The following is a 14,292-nucleotide window of genomic DNA, read 5'->3' on the forward strand; positions in this document are numbered from 1 at the left end:
GGTGAAATTTCGTTTCAAATATTTTTGAAAATGATGTATGTTTTGACATCATCAGACACTAAATTACTTTCATATGATTTGTTCATCTTGTTTGCAGTTTCTCACCATAGAAAACTAAGCCTTAAAGGAAAAATTCCTATTAGGCTCCATCCTCTGTTTTACTGTGGAAAGTAGAACACCTAGTCCTTGTTTAATGTAATGAATATATTCCTAATAAACAATGCAGTAATCATAATTATGCTAAATGAAATGATTTCTCCAAATATGCTACTATTTATTTATTTATTATTTATTATTATTACACTTAACTGCTGTTTCCTGCATCAGAGAGGTAACGCAAGGGAACATACAAAGAATGGCCCAACCACTCATATACACATATGTATACATAAATGCCAATATATGCACATATACATACATGTACAGTTCAGTGTATACATACATATACATACACAGATATATACATATATACTTATCATACTTTGTCGCTGTCTCCCGCATTAGTGAGGTAGTGCAAGGAAACAGACGAAAGAATGGCCCATCCCACCCACATATGCATGTATATACATACACATCCACACACGCACATATACATACCTATACATCTCAATGTATACATATATATACACACACAGACATATACATATATACACATGTACATAATTCATACTGTCTGCCCTTATTCATTCCCGTCGCCACCCCACCACACATGAAATGACAACCCCCTCCCCCCCTCATGTGTGCGAGATAGCACTAGGAAAAGACAACAAAGGCCACATTCGTTCACACTCAGTCTCTAGCTGTCATGTGTAATGCACCGAAACCACAGCTCCCTTTCCCATCCAGGCCCCACAAAACTTTCCATGATTTACCCCAGACACTTAACATGCCCTGGTTCAATCCATTGACAGCACGTCGACCCTGGTATACCACATCGTTCCAATTCACTCTATTCCTTGTACGCCTTTCCCCCTCCTGCATGTTCAGGCCCCGATCACTCAAAATCTTTTTCACTCCATCTTTCCACCTCCAATTTGGTCCCCTGCTTCTCCACGTTCCCTCCACCACTGACACATATATCCTCTTGTCAATCTTTCCTCACTCATTCTCTCCTTGTGACCAAACCATTTCAAAACCCTCTTCTGCTCTCTCAACCACACTCTTTTTATTGCCACACATCTCTCTTACCCTTTCATTACTTACTTGATCAAACCACCTCACACCTCATATTGTCCTCAAACATCTCATTTCCATCACATCCACCCTCCTCTGCACAACTCTATCTATAGCCCACGCCTCACAACCATATAACATTGTTGGAACCATTGTTCCTTCAAACATACCCATTTTTGCTTTCCAAGATAACACTCTCGACTTCCACACATTTTTCAACGTTCCCAGAACTTTCGCCCCGTCCCCCACCCTGATTCACTTCCACTTCCATGATTCCATCCACTGCCAAACCCCCTCCCAGATATCTAAAACACTTCACTTCCTCCAGAGTTTCTCCATTCAAACTTACCTCCCAATTGACTTGACCCTCAACCCTACTATATCTAATAACCTTGCTCTTATTCACATTTACTATCAGCTTTCTTCTTTCACACACTTTACCAGACTCAGTCACCAGCTTCTGCAGTTTCTCACACGAATCAGCCACAAGCGCTGTATCATCAGCGAACAACAACTGACTCATTTCTCAAGCTCTCTCATCCACAACAGACTGCATACTTGCCCCTCTTTCCAAAACTCTTGCATTCACCTCCCTAACAACCCCATCCATAAACAAATTAAACAACCATGGAGACATCACGCACCCCTGCCGCAAACCAACATTCACTGAACCAATCACTTTCCTCTCTTCCTACTCGTACACATGCCTTACATCCTCGATAAAAACTTTTCACTGCTTCTAACAACTTGCCTCCCACACCATATACTCTTAATACCTTCCAGAAAGCATCTCTATCAACTCTATCATATGCCTTCTCCAGATCCATAAATGCTACATACAAATCCATTTGTTTTTCTAAGTATTTCTCACATACATTCTTCAAAGCAAAGACCTGATCCACACATCCTGTACCACTTCTGAAACCACACTGCTCTTCCCCAATCTGATGCTGTGTACATGTTTTCACCTCTCAATCAATACCCTCCCATATAATTTCCCAGGAATACTCAGCAAATGTATACCTCTGTAATTTGAGCACTCACTTTTATCCCCTTTGCCTTTGTACAATGGCACTATGCAAGCATTTCACCAATCCTCAGGCACCTCACCATGAGTCATACATACATTAGATAACCTTATCAACCAGTCAACAATACAGTCACCCCTTTTTTGATAAATTCCACTGTATTACCATCCAAACCTGCTGCCTTTCCGGCTTTCATCTTCTGCAAAGCTTTTACTACCTCTTCTCTGTTTACCAAATCATTCTCGCATACCCTCTCACTTTGCACACCACCTCAACCAAAACACCCTATATCTGCCACTCTATCATCAAACACATTCAACGAACCTTCAGAATACTCACTCCATCTCCTTCTCACATCACCACTACTGGCTATCATCTCCCCATTAGCCCCCTTCACTGATGTTCCCATTTGTTCCCTTGTCTTATGCACTTTATTTACCTCCTTCCAAAACATCTTTTTATTCTCCCTAAAATTTAATGATACTCTGACCCCAACTCTCATTTGCTCTCTTTTTCACCTCTTGCACCTTTCTCTTGACCTCCTGCCTCTTTCTTTTATACATCTCCCAGTCATTTGCATTATTTCCCTACAAAAATTGTCTAAATGCCTCTCTCTTTTCTTTCACTAATAATCTTACTTCTTCATCCCACCACTCACTACCCTTTCTAATCTGCCCACCTCCCACGCTTGTCATGCCACATCTTTTGCGAAAGCCATCACTGCTTCCCGAAATACATCCCATTCCTCCCCCACTCCCCTTACGTCCTTTTCTCTCACTTTTTTCCATTCTGTACTAAGTCTCTCCTAGTACTTCTTCACACAAGTCCTCTTCCCAAGCTCACTTACTCTCACCACTTTCTTCACCCCAACATTCTCTCATCTTTTCTGAAAACCTCTACAAATCTTCACCTTCGCCTCCACAAGATAATGATCAGACATCCCTCCAGTTGCACCTCACAGCACATTAACATCCAAAAGTCTCTCTTTTACGTGCCTATCAATTAACACGTAATCCAAGAACGCTCTCTGGCCATCTCTCCTACTTACATATGTATACTTATGTATATCTCTCTTTTTAAACCAAGTATTTCCAATCACCAGTCAATCCACCATTTCCATTTACAACACTGAACACTCCATGTACACCAATTATTCCCTCAACTGCCACATTACTCACCTTTGCATTCAAATCAACCATCTCTATAACCCGGTCTCGTGCATCAAAACTACTAACACACTCACTCAGCTGCTCCTAAAACACTTGCCTCTCATGATCTTTCTTCTCATGCCCAGGTGCATATGCACCAATAATCACCCATCTCACTCCATCCACTTTCAGTTTTACCCCTATCAGTTTAGAGTTACTTTCTTACACTCTATCACATACTCCCACCCCTCCTGTTTCAGGAGTAGTGCTACTCCTTCCCTTACTCTTATCCTCTCACTAACCCCTGACTTTACTCCCAAAACATTCCCAAACCACTCTTCCCCTTTACCCTTGAGCTTCATTTTACTCAAGAGCTAAAACATCCAGGTTCCTTTCCTCAAACATACTACCTATCTCTCCTTTGTACTCATCTTGGTTACGTCTACACACATTTAGACACCCCAATCTGAGCCTTCGAGGAGGATGAGCACTCCCCGCGTGACTCCTTATTCTCTTTCCCCTTTTAAAAAGTTAGAAAACAAGGAGGGGAAGGTTTCTAGCCCCCCTGCTCCTGTCCCCTTTAGATGCCTTCTATGACATGAGGAATGAGTGGGAAGTATTCTTTCTCCCCTATCCCCAGGGATATTCATACTTGCTGCCTTCATCCATTTCCATTGCCATCCCACTACACAAGAAACATCATCATCATCATCATCATCATCATCATCATCATCCCCCCCTCTCCAGTGAGGTAGTGCCAGGAAAAGACAACAAGGATACATTTCGTTCACACTCAGTCTCTAGCTGTCATGTGTAATGCACCGAAACCACAGCTCCCTTTCCCATCCAGGCCCCACAAAACTTTCCATGATTTACCCCAGACACTTCACATGCCCTGGTTCAATCCATTGACAGCACGTCGACCCTGGTATACCACATCGTTCCAATTCACTCTATTCCTTGTACGCCTTTCCCCCTCCTGCATGTTCAGGCCCCGATCACTCAAAATCTTTTTCACTCCATCTTTCCACCTCCAATTTGGTCTCCCGCTTCTCCACGTTCCCTCCACCACTGACACATATATCCTCTTGTCAATCTTTCCTCACTCATTCTCTCCTTGTGACCAAACCATTTCAAAACCCTCTTCTGCTCTCTCAACCACACTCTTTTTATTGCCACACATCTCTCTTACCCTTTCATTACTTACTTGATCAAACCACCTCACACCTCATATTGTCCTCAAACATCTCATTTCCATCACATCCACCCTCCTCTGCACAACTCTATCTATAGCCCACACCTCACAACCATATAACATTGTTGGAACCATTGTTCCTTCAAACATACCCAATTTTGCTTTCCAAGATAACACTCTTGACTTCCACACATTTTTCAACGTTCCCAGAACTTTTGCCCTGTCCCCCACCCTGATTCACTTCCACTTCCATGATTCCATCCACTGCCAAAGCCCCTCCCAGATATCTAAAACACTTCACTTCCTCCAGTTTTTCTCCATTCAAACTTACCTCCCAATTGACTTGACCCTCAACCCTACTATATCTAATAACCTTGCTCTTATTCACATTTACTGTCAGCTTTCTTCTTTCACACACTTTACCAGACTCAGTCACCAGCTTCTGCAGTTTCTCACATGAATCAGCCACAAGCGCTGTATCATCAGCGAACAACAACTGACTCATTTCTCAAGCTCTCTCATCCACAACAGACTGCATACTTGCCCCTCTTTCCAAAACTCTTGCATTCACCTCCTTAACAACCCCATCCATAAATAGATTAAACAACCATGGAGACATCACGCACCCCTGCCGCAAACCAACATTCACTGAACCAATCACTTTCCTCTCTTCCTACTCGTACACATGCCTTACATCCTCGATAAAAACTTTTCACTGCTTCTAACAACTTGCCTCCCACACCATATACTCTTAATACCTTCCAGAAAGCATCTCTATCAACTCTGTCATATGCCTTCTCCAGATCCATAAATGCTACATACAAATCCATTTGTTTTTCTAAGTATTTCTCACATACATTCTTCAAAGCAAAGACCTGATCCACGCATCCTGTACCACTTCTGAAACCACACTGCTCTTCCCCAATCTGATGCTGTGTACATGTTTTCACCTCTCAATCAATACCCTCCCATATAATTTCCCAGGAATACTCAGCAAATGTATACCTCTGTAATTTGAGCACTCACTTTTATTCCCTTTGCCTTTGTCCAATGGCACTATGCAAGCATTTCACCAATCCTCAGGCACCTCACCATGAGTCATACATACATTAGATAACCTTACCAACCAGTCAACAATACAGTCACCCTTTTTTTGATAAATTCCACTGTATTACCATCCAAACCTGCTGCCTTGCCAGCTTTCATCTTCTGCAAAGCTTTTACTACCTCTTCTCTGTTTACCAAATCATTCTCGCGTACCCTCTCACTTTGCACACCACTTCAACCAAAACACCCTATATCTGCCACTCTATCATCAAACACATTCAACGAACCTTCAGAATACTCACTCCATCTCCTTCTCACATCACCACTACTGGCTATCATCTCCCCATTACCCCCCTTCACTGATGTTCCCATTTGTTCCCTTGTCTTATGCACTTTATTTACCTCCTTCCAAAACATCTTTTTATTCTCCCTAAAATTTAATGATACTCTGACCCCAACTCTCATTTGCCCTCTTTTTCACCTCTTGCACCTTTCTCTTGACCTCCTGCCTCTTTCTTTTATACATCTCCCAGTCATTTGCATTATTTCCCTACAAAAATTGTCTAAATGCCTCTCTCTTCTCTTTCACTAATACTCTTACTTCTTCATCCCACCACTCACTACCCTTTCTAATCTGCCCACCTCCCACGCTTGTCATGCCACATCTTTTGCGAAAGCCATCACTGCTTCCCGAAATACATCCCATTCCTCCCCCACTCCCCTTACGTCCTTTTCTCTCACTTTTTTCCATTCTGTACTAAGTCTCTCCTAGTACATCTTCACACAAGTCTCCTTCCCAAGCTCACTTACTCTCACCACTTTCTTCACCCCAACATTCTCTCATCTTTTCTGAAAACCTCTACAAATCTTCACCTTCGCCTCCACAAGATAATGATCAGACATCCCTCCAGTTGCACCTCACAGCACATTAACATCCAAAAGTCTCTCTTTTACGTGCCTATCAATTAACACGTAATCCAAGAACGCTCTCTGGCCATCTCTCCTACTTACATATGTATACTTATGTATATCTCTCTTTTTAAACCAAGTATTTCCAATCACCAGTCAATCCACCATTTCCATTTACAACACTGAACACTCCATGTACACCAATTATTCCCTCAACTGCCACATTACTCACCTTTCCATTCAAATCAACCATCTCTATAACCCGGTCTCGTGCATCAAAACTACTAACACACTCACTCAGCTGCTCCTAAAACACTTGCCTCTCATGATCTTTCTTCTCATGCCCAGGTGCATATGCACCAATAATCACCCATCTCACTCCATCCACTTTCAGTTTTACCCCTATCAGTTTAGAGTTACTTTCTTACACTCTATCACATACTCCCATCACTCCTGTTTCAGGAGTAGTGCAACTCCTTCCCTTACTCTTATCCTCTCACTAACCCCTGACTTTACTCCCAAAACATTCCCAAACCACTCTTCCCCTTTACCCTTGAGCTTCATTTTACTCAAGAGCTAAAACATCCAGGTTCCTTTCCTCAAACATACTACCTATCTCTCCTTTGTACTCATCTTGGTTACGTCTACACACATTTAGACACCCCAATCTGAGCGTGACTCCTTATTCTCTTTCCCCTTTTAAAAAGTTAGAAAACAAGGAGGGGAAGGTTTCTAGCCCCCCTGCTCCTGTCCCCTTTAGTTGCCTTCTATGACATGAGGAATGAGTGGGAAGTATTCTTTCTCCCCTATCCCCAGGGATATTCATACTTGCTGCCTTCATCCATTTCCATAGCCATCCCACCACACAAGAAACATCATCATCATCATCATCATCATCCCCCCCTCTCCAGTAAGGTAGTGCCAGGAAAAGACAACAAGGATACATTTGTTCACACTGAGTCTCTAGCTATCATGTGTAATGCCCCAAAACCACAGCTCCTTTTCTACATCCAAGCCCCCCAGACCTTTCCATGGTTTTCCCCAGATGCTTCACATGCCCTGGTTCAATCCATTGACAGTAACATCAACCCCAGTATGCCACATTGTTCCAGTTCACTCTGTTCCTTGCACTTCTTTCACCCTCCTGTATGCTCAGGCCCTGATCACTTAAAATCTTCACTCAATCCTTCCACCTCCAATTTGTTCTCCTGCTTCTCCTTGTTCCCTACACCTCTAACTCATATATCCTCTTTGTCAATCTTTCCTCACTTATTCTCTCCATGTGTCCAGACTTTTTCAATACACCATCTTCTGCTTTCTCAACCACACTCTTTTTATTACCACACATCTCTCTTACCCTTTCATTACTTACCTCATACCACATATTGTCCTCAAACATTTAATTTCCAAAACATCCTTCCTCCTCTGCACAACCCTGTCTATAGCCAATGCCTCGCAACCGTATAACTTTGTTGGAACCACTATTCCTTCAAACATACCCAGTTTTGCTCTCCGAGATAATGTTCTCATCTTCTACACATTTTTCAATGCTCTCAGAGCCTTCACCCCCTCCCCCACCCTGTGACTCACTCCCGCTTCCATGATTCCATCCACTGCCAAATCCTCTCCCAGATATCTAAAACATTTCACTTCCTCCAGTTTTTCTCCATTTAAACTTACCTAAAAATTAACTTGCCCCTCAACCCTACTGAATCTTGCTCTTATTCACATTTACTTTCAACTTTCTCCTTTCATACACTTCACCAGACTCAGTCACCATCCTCTGCAGTTTCTCACCCAAATCAGCCACTAGCGCTGTATCATCAGCAAACAACAACTGACTCACTTCCCAAGCCATCTCATCCACAACAGACTGCATACTTGCCCCTCTCTCCAAAACTCTTAGATTCATTTCCCTAACCACCCCAGCCATAAACAAATTAAACAACCATGGAGACATCATGCACCCCTGCCGCAAACCGACATTCACTGGGAACCAATCACTTTCCTCTCTTTCTACTCATACACATACCTGACATCCTTGGTAAAACCATTTTACTGCTTCTTGCAACTTACCTCCCACACCATATACTCTTAAAACCTTCCATAAAGCTTTTCTATCAACCCTATCATATGCCTTCTCCAGATCCATAAATGCTACATACAAAGCCATCTGATTTTCTAAGTATTTCTCACATAAATTATTCAAAGCAAACACCTGATCCACACATCCTCTACCACTTCTGAAACCACCCTGCTCTTTCCCAGTCTGATGCTCTGTATATGTCTTTACCCTTTCAATCAATACCCTCCCATATAATTTCCCTGGAATACTAAAAAAATCTTATACCTCTGTAATTTGAACACTCACCTTCATCCCCTTTGTCTTTGTACAGTGGCACTATGCATGCATTCTGCCAATCCTCGGGCACTTCACCGTGGTCCATACATACATTGAATATACTTTCCAACCAATCAACAACACAGTAACCCCCTTTTTTAGTAAATTCCACTGCAATACCATCCAAACCCTCTGTCTTGCCAGCTTTTATCATCTACAAAGCTTTCACTGCCTCTTCTCTGTTTACCAAACCATTCTCCCTGACACCAACCCAATCAAAACACCCTACATCTGCCACTCTGTCATCAAACACATACAACAAACCTTCAAAATACTCACTCTATCTCCTTCTCACTTCATCACTAATTGTTGTTACCTCCGTATTTGCCTCCTTCACCCATGTTCCCATTTCTTTTCTTGTCTTACACACGTTATTCACCTCCTTCCAAAACATCTTTTTATTTTCCCAAAAATATATTGATACTTTCTCAACCCAACTCTCATTTTCCCTCTTTTTCACCTTTTGCACCTTTCTCTTGACCTGCCACTTTCTTTTATACATCTCCCAGTCATTTGCACTACCACCCTGCAAAGATCATGCAAACGCCTCTTTCCTGTCTTTCATTAACAGTCTTACCTCTTTATCCCACCCCTCTACCCTTTCTAATCTGCCCACCTCCCACCTTTCTCATGCCACGTGCATCTTTTGCGCAAGTTTTCACTGCCTCCCTGAATATGTCCCATTCCTCTCCCACTCCCCTCACATCATTTGCTTTCCCCTTTTGCCATTCTGCACTCTCCTGGTACTTCCTCACACAAGTCTCCTTTTCAAGCTCACTTACTTTCACCACTCTCTTCTCCCCAACATTCTCTCTTCTTTTCCAAAAACCTCTACAAATCTTCACCTTCGCCTCCACAAGATAGTGATCAAACATCCCTCCAGCTGCCCCTATCAGAACATTTACATCCAAAAGTCTCTCTTTTGCATGCCTATCAATTAACATGTAATCCAATAACACCCTTTAACCATCTCTGCTTCTCACATATGTATACTTAGGTATATCTCTCTTTTTAAACCAGATATTCCCAGTCACCATTCCATTTTCAGCACGCAAATTACTATACTTGATCACCGTTTCCTACCTTAGCAAAGTTGCACCAGGAAATGGACAACGAAAAACCCATCCACTCTCACACACACACACACACACACACACACACACACACACACACACACACACACACACATGGCCCTTCCACTCATATACATCCATATATTCCTTCTAAGACTTGTCCTCTGTTCTAGGTGCTACTTTGCTAATGCGGGAAATGGAGAATGTTTGAAAAAAATATATACACATGGGTGAGAGGGCAAAGGTTCCTGGAGCGTTGAAAAATATGTGGAAGGTGAGAACGTTATCTCGGATAGCAAAAATGGGTATGTTTGGAGGAATAGTGGTTCCAACAATGTTATATGGATGTGAGGCATGGGCTATAGATGGAGGTGTGCGGAGGAGGGTGGATGTGTTGGAAATGAAATGTTCGAGGACAATATGTGGTGTGAGGTGGTTTGATCAAGTAAGTAATGAAAGGGTAAGAGAGATGTGTGGTAATGAAAAGAGTGTTGTTGGGAGAACAGAAGAGGGTGTATTGAAATGGTTTGGACATATGGAGAGAATGAGTGAGGAAAGATTGACAAAGAGGATATATGTGTCAGACGTGGAAGGAGCAAGAAGTGGGAGATCAAATTGGAGGTGGAAGGATTGAGTGAAAAAGATTTTAAGCTATAAAGGCCTGAACATACAGGAGGGTGAAAGGTGTGCAAGGAATAGAGTGAATTGGAACAGTGTGGTATACTGAGGTTGATGCGCTGTCAATGGATTGAACCAGGGTATGTGAAGCGTCTGGGGTAAACCATGGAAAGGTCTTGGGGGCCTGGATGTGGAAAGGGCCCTCTCATCCACAACTGACTGCATACTCGCCCCTCTCTACCATACTCTTGCATTTTCCTCCCTAATCACCCCATCCATAAACTCATTAAACAACCATAGGTCATCACACACCCCTGCCACAGACCAACCTTCACTGGGAACCAATCACTTACCTTTCTTCCTACTCATACACATTCCTTACATTCATGGTAAAAACTTTTCTTTGCCTGTAGCAACTTCCCTCCCACATCATATGCTCTTAAGACATTCCACTAAGCATCTCTATCAACCCTATCATGTGCCTTCTCAGTATTTCTCTAACACATTCTTCAAAGCAAACACCTGATCCCGACATCCTCTACCACTTCTGAAACCACTCTGCTCTTCCCCAGTCTGATGCTCTGTAAATGCCTTCACCTTCTCAGTCAATACTCTCCCCTACAATTTTCCAGAAATACTTAGCAAACTTATGCTCCTGTAGTTTGAACATTCACCTTTATCCCCTTTGCCTTTGTACAATGGCACTATGCATGCATTCTGCAAATCCTCAGGCACACCACTCTTCTCTCTTAAACCATTCCCCCTGACCCTCTCACTTTGCACACCACCCAGACCAAAACAGCCAACATCAGCCACTCTATCATCAAACTCATTCAACAAACACTCAAAATACTTACTCTATCTCCTCACTTCATCACTACCTGTTGTTACTTCCCCACTTGCCCCCATAACTGATGTTCCCATTTGTTCTCTTGTCGTATGTATGCTATTTACCTCCTTCCTAAACATCTTTTTATCCACCCTAGTGTTTAATGATACTCTCATCCCAACTCTCATTTGCCTTCTTTTTCAACCCATGGTCCTTCCTCTTGACCTCCAGCCACTTTCTTTTTATAAATCTCCCAATTGCTTGCACTCCTTCCTTGTAAGTGTCATCCAAAAGCATCTCTTTTCTCTTTCACTAACAACTTTACTTCATCCCTCCGCTCATGACCCATTTTGATTTGCCCACCACCCACCTTTCTTATGCCACATGCATCTTTTGCACAATCCATTACTGCTTCCCTAAATACATACCATTCCTTACCGACTCCCCTCACATTTTTTGCTTTCTATTTTTGTTATTCTACACTCAATCTCTCCTGGTACTTCCTCACACAAGTGTCCTTTCCAAGCTCACTTACTCTCAACACTCTGTTCTCCCAAGCATTCTCTTTTAATTTTTTGAAAACCTCTACAAATCTTCCCCTTCGCTTCCACAAGATAGTGATCATATATCCCTCCAGCTGCCCCTCTCAGCACGTTAACATCCAAAAGTTTCTCCATCAATTAACACCTAATCCAGTAATGTCCTTTGACCATCTCTCCTACTCTATTCATTTATTTATTTTGCTTTGTTGCTGTCTCCTGCGTTAGCGAGGTAGTGCAAGGAAACAGACAAAAGAATGGCCCAACCCACCCACATACACATGTATATACATACACGTCCACACACAGCACATATACATAACTGTACATCTCAATGTATACATATATATACACACACAGACATATACATATATACCCATGTACAAAAATTCATACTGTCTGCCTTTATTCATTCCCATCGCCACCCCGCCACACATGGAATAACAACACCCTCCCCCCTCATGTGTGTGAGGTAGCGCTAGGAAAAGACAACAAAGGCCCCATTCATTCACACTCAGTCTCAAGCTGTCATGTAATAATGCACCGAAACCACAGCTCCCTTTCCGCGTCCAGGCCCCACAGAACTTTCCATGGTTTACCCCAGACGCTTCACACACACACACACACACACACACACACACATATATATATATATCCCTGGGGTTAGGCAGCAGGTTTGGATGGTATTGCAGTGGAATTTATTAAAAAAGGGGGTGACTGTATTATTGACTGGTTGGTAAGGTTATTTAATGTATGTATGACTCATGGTGAGGTGCCTGAGGATTGGCAGAATGCGTGCATAGTGCCATTGTACAAAGGCAAAGGGGATAAGAGTGAGTGCTCAAATTACACAGGTATAAGTTTGTTGAGTATTCCTGGTAAATTATATGGGAGGGTATTGATTGAGAGGGTGAAGGCATGTACAGAGCATCAGATTGGGGAAGAGCAGTGTGATTTCAGAAGTGGTAGAGGATGTGTGGATCAGGTGTTTGCTTTGAAGAATGTATGTGAGAAATACTTAGAAAAGCAAATGGATTTGTATGTAGCATTTATGGATCTGGAGAAGGCATATGATAGAGTTGATAGAGATGCTCTGTGGAAGGTATTAAGAATATATGGTGTGGGAGGCAAGTTGTTAGAAGCAGTGAAAAGTTTTTATCGAGGATGTAAGGCATGTGTACGTGTAGGAAGAGAGGAAAGTGATTGGTTCTCAGTGAATGTAGGTTTGCGGCAGGGGTGTGTGATGTCTCCATGGTTGTTTAATTTGTTTATAGATGGGGTTGTTAGGGAGGTGAATGCAAGAGTTTTGGAAAGAGGGGCAAGTATGAAGTCTGTTGGGGATGAGAGAGCTTGGGAAGTGAGTCAGTTGTTGTTCGCTGATGATACAGCGCTGGTGGCTGATTCATGTGAGAAACTGGAGAAGCTGGTGACTGAGTTTGGTAAAGTGTGTGAAAGAAGAAAGTTAAGAGTAAATGTGAATAAGATCAAGGTAATTAGGTACAGTAGGGTTGAGGGTCAAGTCAATTGGGAGGTAAGTTTGAATGGAGAAAAACTGGAGGAAGTAAAGTGTTTTAGATATCTGGGAGTGGATCTGGCAGCGGATGGAACCATGGAAGCGGAAGTGGATCATAGGGTGGGGGAGGGGGCGAAAATTCTGGGAGCCTTGAAGAATGTGTGGAAGTCGAGAACATTATCTCGGAAAGCAAAAATGGGTATGTTTGAAGGAACAGTGGTTCCAACAATGTTGTATGGTGGCGAGGCGTGGACTATGGATAGAGTTGTGCGCAGGAGGATGGATGTGCTGGAAATGAGATGTTTGAGGACAATGTGTGGTGTGAGGTGGTTTGATCGAGTAAGTAACGTAAGGGTAAGAGAAATGTGTGGAAATAAAAAGAGCGTGTTTGAGAGAGCAGAAGAGGGTGTTTTGAAATGGTTTGGGCACATAGAGAGAATGAGTGAGGAAAGGTTGACCAAGAGGATATATGTGTCGGAGGTGGAGGGAACGAGGAGAAGTGGGAGACCAAATTGGAGGTGGAAAGATGGAGTGAAAAAGATTTTGTGTGATCGGGGCCTGAACATGCAGGAGGGTGAAAGGAGGGCAAGGAATAGAGTGAATTGGATCGATGTGGTATACCGGGGTTGACATGCTGTCAATGGATTGAATCAGGGCATGTGAAGCGTCTGGGGTAAACCATGGAAAGCTGTGTAGGTATGTATATTTGCGTGTGTGGACGTATGTATATACATGTGTATGGGGGTGGGTTGGGCCATTTCTTTCGTGTTTTTTTTTTTTTTTTTCCCAAAAGAAGGAACAGAGAAGGGGGCCAGGTGA

At 42.7% G+C, this 14,292-nt stretch overlaps 1 protein-coding gene across 1 annotated transcript in view; it reads left to right on the forward strand.

Annotated features, from left to right (window-relative positions):
• SWIP (strumpellin and WASH-interacting protein) overlaps positions 1-14,292 on the forward strand; it is a 320,197-nt gene that overhangs the window by 130,666 nt on the left and 175,239 nt on the right. The gene's annotated exons all lie outside the window — the stretch shown is intronic.

Source organism: Panulirus ornatus, chromosome 28 (assembly GCF_036320965.1).
Source record: "Panulirus ornatus isolate Po-2019 chromosome 28, ASM3632096v1, whole genome shotgun sequence".
Lineage (NCBI taxonomy): Eukaryota > Metazoa > Arthropoda > Malacostraca > Decapoda > Palinuridae > Panulirus > Panulirus ornatus.